Here is a 10,003-nt window from a genome sequence, read left to right as displayed (position 1 = left end):
TTTTTTTAAAAATTATAATTAGGCCTACTGTGAAATGTATTATGTTGTTGTCATTATTACAACAAATACACACTTGCAACTGATAAGACTGGCAATGATTTTATATTTATTAGACTATTGAAAAAAAGATCATGCTCCAAATAAGTGGGAGTACGGCGTACCCCCGCGTCCAACGCCCACTACACCACTGGTGCCGAGGTCATTCACCCATCCACACACAAAGTAGTTGAAAGCTTCCAGGCTTTTATACGCTTTCATTTGGCTAGCCGTGTAGTAGGAGGTATGAAGGACGAGGTAGCTGGTGATATCCATCGCCTCGACAGCGGGCAAATCTGATAAATCACGAGAAAAGTCGATATTTTTCAGCTGATACGGATCGTATCCGATGTGTGCTGTGATTTTTTCACGATATCTGCGATGTGAGTTTGGAAAATTGCACAATATAAATCTATTTTAATATACCTCAACAATGGAATTATGATCAGTAGAAATGGCCCTGACATGGGACCTTTAATACTTCTAGATATGAAAGACAAACAGAAAATAAAAAAATCTAAACCTCTTTGAAGGTATAACATACTTTAACTACAGTGGAGGTTGATCTATAACAATATAAGGTTCTCACCACAACGTTTGGTTTTTCTGCTACATCAAGGTTTATTGTTCTTAAAGATAAAACATGTCTCTTTGTACACAGAGGTTCAACCTTCATCATGTATTAAGTGTTGCCGTCCTGCACACTAGGGCTGCTCGATTATGGCAAAAATCATAATCTCGATTATTTGGGTCAGTAATTGATATCACGATTATTAAAAAAATTTATCCATTTACTTTGAAAACATCAATTTATTGGAGAAAAAAAATTTGAACAGTATGTTTTTAACAGTTGATTACCCTGAACTTTAAGTATAATTCAACTGAAAAAAAAAAAGAAGAAATGTAATAATAATAATAAAGAAATAATCGTTTTATTTCGATTACGTTGTTTTCGTAATCGTTACAAGCCATAATCGTAATTGCGATTAAAATACGATTAATTGAGAAGCCCTACTGCACACTTTACGACATTAGCACTGCACAGATTTTGCCTTTGTGTTCAACTTGACAAAAGCAGATGACACAATAACTGGATTCCCCATGACTCACCTTTCGTTTTATTGTCAGCTTCACAGGCATTCAAAACAAAACGTGCTCTATTGCTGCCCTTTCAAATGTTTTTGACACACACACACACACACACACACACACACACACACACACACACACACACACACACACACACACACACACACACACACACACACACACACACACACACACACACACACACACACACACACACACACACACACACACACACACACACACACACACACACACACACACCACACACACACACACACACACACACACACACACACACACACACACCACACACACACACACACACACACACACACACACACACACACACACACACACACACACTTTACCTTGAAGTGATGCATCTGAAGCAATAAAATGACCAATTTAACACCCTCATCTTCAACGTCTGCCACTGGGAGATAAAAGGCAGTGTTGTCAACATTAATGCAGACTGTAGCTAATAGCCTCCAAGCACAGATGAAGCTTTAGTCTCAGTGGACTGACCATGAAAGTAGTAGTTTTATCTGTAGTATATCCCTGTTAAGGTCAGAAGACTCTGCATGCCTGTTTTTGCATTAACAGAGGTAGCCTTAGGTTGGAGACAATGGATCATGACATTTGCCGATTAAAATCTATGACTTGTCTTTTTAGGAAATGTGAATTAGAGATAAGATCTGTAATTTCCGCTTTAGGAAGGCATTCAACTAATCATGCAGAAATACAGTTTGATTAACTGATGAACTTTTAGAAACAATTAAAATGTTTGATCAAGCTGTATCAAATAGAACTATATTACTACATAATATTTCAATAGCAAAAATCATGAATGCAGTGAAAGTATGCAACATCCTTGCAGTATAAAGTTGTGCTGTCCTTACATTGCCTTTCTCCTCTTTACCGAAGTGTCCCCAACATCCAATTTGATGCCTCCTGAATTGTTAATCAGCCTGTAGAATATTAAGAGCTGCTATACTGCTGCCCTGCGGGGGGCAACAATGTGGATCACTAAATACTAAAAAAGCGAAGTCCTAATGATTCATTTAGGACGATATTGATTTGGTGTGCAATAAATTACAATTAAAGCCCTTGTTTAAGCATTTCCACAGGACTCCTTCCTCCGTTTAATGACACCTTAGGCAAGCCCTAAATAAGTAACTGTTGCTCTAAAATTGAAACACAAGTTAAAAACACCAACTACTTCATTGTAAGATAATGTGCTTTTTCCAACAAATGTCATAGTGTCATAGGTTTTGCGGATCAAATAAAACCAAAATGTGTCTGTTTTATTTTTCCATACTTTCTTCCGCTTACCAAACAAAGAATGAAAGAGAAACATGTTTACGTTGTTATCACTTGGATATCCAATCAAAAGAAATGTAAAATGCAACAAAGGTAACTCAAATTCTCTAAAAATATAAACACATAATCGAAGCTAAAAGCAACACAGTTGAGCAAAGTTTTGAGAGGGAAACAGGTTATAATACACCAATATTATTTAATATTATTCCAAAACATAGATCCCAGATGGCCGGGTTTCAGATTTGTCATCCAAAAAAAAGGTATGATTTCAAAGCGTTGTAAAGTGCAAGAGTAAACATGTATTGAAAGAGATACGTAGATATAAAAATGTCCAAGAGGTTTTTTACCTTAAAAAAGATTCTGCTTCAATCGATATTTGTTGGTGTTAATCTTTTCAAATACAACCCTTTCACTGTGGTAAAGAAGTGTTTATTTTTCTGGCTTTCCTTTAGTCGTGTTTACAATTGAGAAAACAGAGATAGTGACCATGTGGTCGATTGCTGCACTTTAGCAACTGTCACTACTTGGTCAGTGTCCCAGTGATGGGGTAGACTAAGCAGATTTAACAAACTATGAGACATTGGGCATACAGGACATACATTTGTCCCAAATTACGTCAATGACTGTTGTTGTTGGTCAGTGTGGATGGTTCAGTAAAGTAGGTTTTCTTTAGGCATGAAAGGTTATGATTGAACCCTAGCCTACTTAATCATTTTAGGACATTTTCAGTGTCAGCTTAATGCTCAAAATGTAAAACGTTATTTTCCAGCAATAAACCACTGAAGACGAGAATATCAATACCATCTGACCATCAAGGGTTTCCTGGAAAAGTGTCATTTTCACAAAGTAAATTGATGGCCCTAACGCTGTCAGATTTAGCAGTTTGCTTCCCACAAAGACAAGCCATGCTAAAAACGTGTGCACTCACAGGACTCAGGAGGCACTCAGGATAAAAGCTTTCATCAAATGGCATATGTTGAATGACATACTGTATATGCTCAATACCTCTAAAAATACCCCCCCAAAATGGATATTCAGAGTGGAAGCACTTTTCAGAAATGGTTTGGCAGTGCTAAGTTCCACAGTAAAATGAACGTAATCCTTCTCCTTTTGTGCAGAATGGTATTTCTGTCTTTCACATGAAATTAAACCCCTATAAATGATAGACACGGATATTCCATAGCCCTAACATGCAGTGAAGTGACTTACATATTTTTCACACATTAAGATTGCATGTTTGCAACTAACAACTCAGCGAGAAATAGAACTGCTCTGTCATATTTTCAAACAGATCCACTCTATAAAACCCTACAACCCAATGAACAAGAAGTCGCAGCTCAGGAACACATTATGGGTACGTACCATAAGGGCTAAATTATGCTCTTGTTCAACAGGTCAGGTGGAGGAGTTTGCACTGGCCAATACCTTATCTTGCTCTGTCAGCAGGTCTCCACTGTCCCTGGGATTAATTGTGTCTGTCCACTTGAGACGGGGATGTCACGCTAGTGTGTGCTCAGCAGCCCCCACCACCATGTCCAACTGGAAGTGAGGGAGAGAGGAACATTTTTGGTTGTTCACTGTGGAACTTCACTCTGCATAATAAGGCTGTGTTTTCTCACAATTATTGTTTTGTATTTGTTTGTACTGCAGCTCATAGTTTATGGTGGGTTATGTGTTTACACAAAACAATGGACGCTGTTTTTGTGTGATTACTATGGAAAGACTGCTGCAGAACAAAAATCATGCAATGTGATGATGGAATAAAACTTTATATTCATAATAACTTTAGTAAGAGTAAAACTTATGTGTAACGCATTAGAAAGAGGCAGACAAGCCAACAAGTATTAAGAGACTGAGTTTGTTTTAGTTTTTTTATGGAAGTGTTGAAAATACAGACTAATTGTCTTATATTTCTATAGAGAGGCGAAGTCCTCTGAGTAGAGTCATCTACTTCCGACCCATGGGACCTTATTTCGGAAAAATTATGTATTGAAGAAGTCAATGGGGAGAGAAAGATTATCTTTCGATCCCGTTTGAATTGTGCCACGAATTACACATATGATGTTTGTCAACCTTTTAAAATGATTTCCATGTCAATAATGTCACAGTTTGTCGTAAAACTGTTGAAATATAAGACTATGAAAAATATGCAACTAGAAAGACTACAAATCCCAGAATCCCGGTCCCGCATGCTGGCTCTTACGGAACCGACTGACTCCCCTTTTGTGTATGTACAGCTCTCAACATGCCCAGACTTGTAGGGACTTTCACCTCTTTTAATACTTTTCGCCTCATTCTGAAGGAAATAAGGGAAATGTGCCAGCGTGACGGCCGCCTTGGTGTGTGGTGCGAGACGGGAGATGTAGTTCATTGAGCGGTTTCACACAAAAAAAAGTGTTACTTCACAGTTTTACGACACATTTTAATTTTTTTGACTTGCAAAATTATCTTTTAAATTGACAAACATGTGTAATTTGTGGCACAATTCAAACGGGATCGAAAGATAATCTTTCTCTCGTCATTGACTTCCATACTTTTTCTGAAACAAGGTCCCATGGCCGTCCCCCGGAAAGGGAGGGACTTCACCTCTTTATAGGCAGCTGATTAGTAAGACCACTTGCAGGACTTGTGAATAATACAAATAAATGCACTTTCAGTAGTAGCATAAACAGACATATGTGGTTTCTGCATTGCATTTGCCTGCCAGGATCAGGTATATTGTGTATGGAAATATTTGGACAGGAACTCAAAAGTGTCAAACGGTAAGGCACACACATGCACATGGTCATGTAGATGTGTTTGTGCTTGTATGTCTTTCTGTGTGTTTGTCTGTGTAATATAGAGAGTGGGGGTTGTGTGAAGTCAGCGGGCAGACTCCTTGGTGGCACCGCCACAAGAGGGGGTGTAGACAGCTGGCTGGTAATTGCAGGTTGCAGTAATTAAGCGCTGAAAAATTAGCTGACAGTTCTGCAGCTTTAGTGCAGAGAACCACCCGCTCCCGTTTAAGTTCTCCAACCTCCCAGCAATCAGGACTTCCTGGCTGCTGCACGGTCACTGAGAGCACACAGCTAGACTGGTTTTCCCAACATGCTTCATCAGGAGACGTGAAATTGTGTTTACTTTGCAGCAGACGGACAAAGAAAGCCCCAGCTTCTCAGGGTGGGCCCTGAGTAACATATATTCATTGGTCCATTCACAGAGAGAAGTATGCTGCCAAACACAGACAGACAATTATCTGTTGAATTACTCATGGACTTGCTCATGGAGGGTCGATACCTTGAGCGAGCCACTGTGACTTGTGGTCCACATGCATGGGACAAATGTGTACTGACCGTCACAGAGCCTTTACAGACTGCAGGGCTCAACAGAGACGATTAATATTGGAGGAGAAAGTTAAGAAGACTTTGGTCATACTGAATGCTCTCAGTTGTAGTTGATATCATGTTAGCTAAACCATAAATAAATGTTAATTTGCCCCATTAAATATTTTTCACAATATACTCACTCAAAAATCTATATCAAAATCACAGATAACTAATGCACAATATACCCTTACTTTGAAACATCAGAGTGTAGATTTATACACACGTTATGGTCTGTACCACCAATGTCTCTAGAGATCAGATGGGTTGATAATTATGCACATGTTTAGTGGAGTTTATCGACACCACACCGCATCATTTAGTTTCCTCAGCAGCCACTTTGGAAATCTGATACGAAAAAAATATAGAGGAAGGACATTGACTTACGTTGTGTTTACCTGTATAGGATGTCAGTTCCCCCTTAAACCTGTGACCTTATTCACCACATTGGCTCTAAAAGACATTACAATTTAAAGTGCACATGCTCTCTGGCTTCTTCCTTAGTAGGTCACACAGGGGCAAAATGTTCGCAACAACACTGTTGAAAGATGTTGTTTTCAAACCTATTCTGTTTTCTCCAAGCTCACAAAAACGGAATAATTATCTTTGAGGAAGCCATTTCATCAGTCTGTTGGATAGCTGCGTAATACTCTATATTAATCCTCATGTTTTCTGGGGATAACAGCTGAGTCATATGGACCACTTCTGAACTACAGAAGAAAAATCAGTCTCTCAAGCTGCTGTCTTCAGCTTTGCAACACTGCAGATTTCAACCCTTCCTCACAAAGTCACTACATCGCAGCCCTGGGGTTTGTCAATGGCTAGGGAGGGGGCACAGTCTTGCCTGTTAGCTGAATGCTCTGACCTTTTGTTTGCCAGCTTTGCCTTGTACTCAATTGAAGCAATTATTCGCACCACTTGGCAAATGTGTCCTCCTTTCACCATTTGAGTCGACAGATGATTTAAAAGGCATCTACAGAACCTCTAAAAGCCAAAGCATCGCCGATTGGCCCTTTAATTTATCCAATTATGCAGCCAATTAGCTAACTTAGAGCTCAAGTGAACCTAAATAAAGATGAGCATAGCCGGCCAGAAAGTCCTGGTTACAGGACGTGACCAAAACAAAACGTTGAGTCCTCTAAATGTCAGTTAAACTCCAGAGAGAGAGGGTGTTAAACTTACTACGATTACAAGCTAAGTTGAGCTTTATAATCATGGTTACAAAAATAACCTATTGGGTAGAAATAAATTGTTCTCAGGGTGAAAGAGAAAATACTGACTGCAGATGGAAAAAGAAGGCTTCCCTAGCAGACTTTGTGGTTCATTAATATCCTATGAATCATACACCCCAGCCAAACGGCTCGCTGCACCCGCACTGCGAGGAGGACCCAAGTTCCCATCAGCAAAAACACGTCAGTTTGCTATCCTGGCTCCAAAATGGTGGAATGAGCTCCCCATTGACAGCAGGACAGCAGAAAGCTTACACATCTTCCGGCGCAGACTGAAAACTCATCTCTTTCGACTCCACAGCGATAGAATTACTAACAAAGCACTTATAGACTAATAAAGGACTGGCTTATCTAAAGCTAGTTGAGTAGCACTTGAAATGTTTTGGCTCTATGAAACCTGATGTACTTATATGATTCTGTTTTCTTCAAGTGTCTATCTTCTTGGTCGAATGCACTTATTGTAAGTCGCTTTGCATAAAAGCGTCAGCTAAATGCAATGTAATGTAATGTCTACGAGTTTATCTATTGAATGACAAGAGGCAACATTCCTAAAATCACAGCTTTTTACTGAGAGGACATTGCAACAGTTCACTACACTACACGCAAAAGAAACACAAATACATCTTGGCCCAGCTTACATCTAACTGAGCTGCCCAACTCAAAAACGAATGTGACAGACCCCTTGCTTGAGCTGTCTGTGGTGTGAAAGCCTTTCATGTAATTGGTGGGCAAGGTTGTGCAATAAGTGCAATTGGCAGCACCTTGGCCCATTGCTCGAAAGAACTATAAAAAGCTTTTAGGACCAAAGTAAGTCTTGTTTCAGTGTTTTGACTATTTTTTCTACCAAACTCTCCACAATACCACATTATTCACTCATTGCATTTGGTTTAGTTATTTATGTTACCAAAAATCAGACCTGCAGAGGAAAATAAAAATAGTTGTGTGTTTCCTGTACAGAGTGGCAGGCAGCCACTAATGCTTAAATGCAAAGAGCTGTTGCAGAATGCTAATTGTCCGGGCTAAGACTCAGGGATATTTCTCCATTGTGCCTTATTTATATGCAGCTGACGTAGACGCTCAATCTCCCCTTGTGGGATTGAAATGCTGATTAGAGAAAATATAGTAGATGATGCCTATAATTGACCCACAACCGCCTGTGGATGTTTTTATCAGATGTCAGGTGAATTATCAGGATTGGGGATTGTAAAGGTCTATGTTACTGATCACTAATCATAACCATGAATACATGAAGACATCCCTGTTCAGGTGTCTGTCACTGAAATAGTGGACCTTAGATATATGTGGGCCTGCATCTAGATATGTGTGCTGAAATAAATCATCGGGGATTATGAGCCACAAACATGATGTGGCACAGCAATAACTACAGTAAATATGTCAGTATTTTCCTTAGCACAGCCCTTTTTTTGAATATATCTGCCGTAGGGGATTATTAAATTCATTTCTAAAAAGCATCTTCAAATAAAGTTGTGCGCAAATTAAATTACTATCCATCTGTTGTCAGACAAGATATTTAAGACTCCAATCTACTGTTTTCCATCTTGTTTCAGCAAATATATACCCTTTTGCAGCAGTAAATCAAACGTTATGTCAAATTAATACAGCAGTGAAAAGGAAAAAAATCTGGAAATTAAAGGTCAGCTGTAAAATGAGAATGATGAATGAATTGCTTGAACTATTATACAAACTTAAATTAAGGATATATCTTCCACCGCAGGAGTGATTTTACCCATTATTATACAAATCTGTCTCTTGTGAGTCCCCAACCTTTATATATGTGCTGCTAAATTACTGTCGAACCCCTTTAACTCAAGACCCAGGTATAAGCTTTATTTTCAATTTGCATCTCCGGGTTTCCGTCAGCCAAAGGAGTTTGCTCAGTTTTCATGTAGTAATCACTATTACTAAATATAAAAAGAATAATCTTGTTTATGACAACTGAGTGGGTTCCATCTGCTAATTAGACCATTAGATGTGGTTGAATGGAAAAAAGGAAGATAATAGGATTCAGTATGTTTAAAATTAGTCACCCCTAAAAAAAATCATTTATAATGATAACATTATTCATTATCACAAACTGGCGAGTGGACAAATAGCTTACACAACCAAACAACACCCAGCATAGCTAGAAGAAGTAAGTAAATATTACTGACTTAGCTCTGCTTTTGACATCAGAACCAGCCCAATTTCACCAAAAATCAACTCAGTGCCGAAATGCCTGACCCATTTCTACTGGGAGATTGTACGACCCACAACAGGATGATTCCGAAGCTGTTATTTTAAGGTCAAATATGTATGTAATGCAAGAATCTTGCCAATGTATTATATTACCTGTGTGCACAAATTCCTTTTTTTTGTAATGTATCATAAACTCCAACACCTGCCTCTGGATACATTAAACTATAAGGTATGATCAGTCCGCAAATCCTGCGCCAAACAGTGATTTACTTTCAACAAAGCAAAGCTATGTGGTGTATATGACATGCTTTACCTTTGGGCAGGTGTTTGAACACAAGAGGTTGAGGCGTAATGTCAGGCCAATTTCACTGCAGTCTTGCCAAAGAAAACAATAACATTGGAGGTGGCCTCTGCCAGCACTGCAAGGCTTTTGTCTTTTGCATCTAATGTCTCTATGACAAGGTTAAACTGAAGAACATTCCCTCCTCTACGTGCCTGCTCTGCACAATGAGAGTTGACTGGCCTGTTTGGGCTACCAAAGAATTCATGTTGAAAGCATGGGCAGCACAGTGGCAGTCTAAAAATGCCTGACTCTTTCACACACACATTTGAAAACGCACACTCTGTGGTTCCATTCTGTAGTGAGTAATTATATACTCTTAAATGCAAGGTAGGCTGCACTATCTGAAGTTAAAATACTTAACCATTTCAACAGCAGAACCCACTTCATGCACATCCAACTCATCCAAAGTAGCAGCTAATGTTTGTTTC

This window comes from Gymnodraco acuticeps, unplaced genomic scaffold (assembly GCF_902827175.1).
Source record: "Gymnodraco acuticeps unplaced genomic scaffold, fGymAcu1.1, whole genome shotgun sequence".
Lineage (NCBI taxonomy): Eukaryota > Metazoa > Chordata > Actinopteri > Perciformes > Bathydraconidae > Gymnodraco > Gymnodraco acuticeps.
Note: the sequence above shows the minus strand (reverse complement) of the source record.